This window comes from Octopus bimaculoides, chromosome 19 (genome assembly GCF_001194135.2).
Source record: "Octopus bimaculoides isolate UCB-OBI-ISO-001 chromosome 19, ASM119413v2, whole genome shotgun sequence".
Taxonomy (NCBI): Eukaryota; Metazoa; Mollusca; class Cephalopoda; order Octopoda; family Octopodidae; genus Octopus; species Octopus bimaculoides.
The window spans coordinates 55,017,444-55,018,712 of record NC_068999.1 but is presented as its reverse complement, the minus strand read 5'-3'; the positions used below and the strand labels follow the sequence as shown (position 1 = coordinate 55,018,712).

At 41.4% G+C, this 1,269-nt stretch overlaps 1 protein-coding gene across 1 annotated transcript in view; it reads left to right on the top strand.

The window, feature by feature from the left end:
* The first annotated feature begins 624 nt into the window (after nucleotides 1-624).
* LOC106875420 (protein Mo25) overlaps nucleotides 625-1,269 on the top strand; it is a 46,266-nt gene continuing 45,621 nt past the window's right edge. Inside the window, exon 1 of the mRNA XM_052974870.1 lies at nucleotides 625-990. The gene's annotated coding sequence lies outside the window, so the exon portion shown is untranslated. The remainder of the gene's footprint in view (nucleotides 991-1,269) is intronic.

Genomic DNA, 1,269 nt, shown 5'->3' with positions numbered 1-1,269 from the left:
GATCCTTTTACTCTCTTTTCTTTTCACATTTCCCCCCACTCCTCTGAATTCCACTCTCCGTCTTTTCCTCCTCCACCTAAATTCCACTACACTCTCTATCTGGGACTTCTGTATCGCCAAATTACTTCCAGCACTCTCCACTCCTTTTCTTTGCTTTACACCTCCCATTTCTTTCCTCTTTTGACCGCCAGCTTCACTTCTATCACTCACCACTGCCAATGCTCTCCCTTCTCGTTTCTGTTTTCTTGATCATTTCCACTCGACCTTCGTCTCTATTTGTCTCTCCATTTTCTCTGAGTAAAGAGTAATTTCGATTACTCTTTACTCCTATGTTCTTCGAACCATTCCTTCCTCTCTCTCTCTCTCCCTGTTACTTTCCCTCCTCCTCCTCCAGTTGTATTCTATCACTACCTCCACCTCTGTCTTCGTGTATCACCAAATTCACCTCCAAATAATTAAGTTGTGGAGGTGGTAGAAAAGCGAAGTTGGAGAGAAAGGAAGGAGGAGAAGATTTGAGGAAGAGTAATAGTAGTAACAATCGCGAGAACTCGCTAACACTCTCCTGCTTTTCTCCTTCTATCTTCTCCCCCGTATATTATTATCTTTCATTTAACTTCCTTCTTTACCCTCCCTGTAATTCACTATATTTGTCCTTTTCTCTCCCTTCCCCCTCCATCCTACCATACAGCTACTTTTTTCTCTCGTAATTTCCCTCCTCTTCCTCCCCTTCACTTCTTGCCTTCCTCCTCACCTTCCTTCTTCTCCACCTTTGCGCTCACCGTCTTTTACTACGCTTCTACTACTGTCTCTGATCGATGATCGGATCGAAACCGGAGAAAACCGAAGAATGCCGGGCTCCTAGTCGTACAGTGTTCGTCAGTTTCCGCAACCACCGTCACTGCGTACATCTCAGTGTGTCGTAACGTCAGCCATCATCAAAGTTTTTTTGGGACAAGGGAGGAATTTTATTTAAGTTGTCCTCTGTTGGAGGTAAGTTAAACAAACCACACAAACACATATTAATGTAACGTATGGATGTATTTCACATACTATATATGTTTCTATATAGTGAGCATATATATATATATATAGGTTCAGGTTTAATGTATGTATGTATTGGTTTGAAGCTGAGGTTTCACACGTATTTCACTCCTCGGAATTTGTGGAGTTTGTAAACCATCAACTTCGAACGAATGAGTAAACTCTACTACAGATATTGAGTACTTATTTCCTCTCATTTGTAAACGTTTGTGTGCCTTTTATATATAT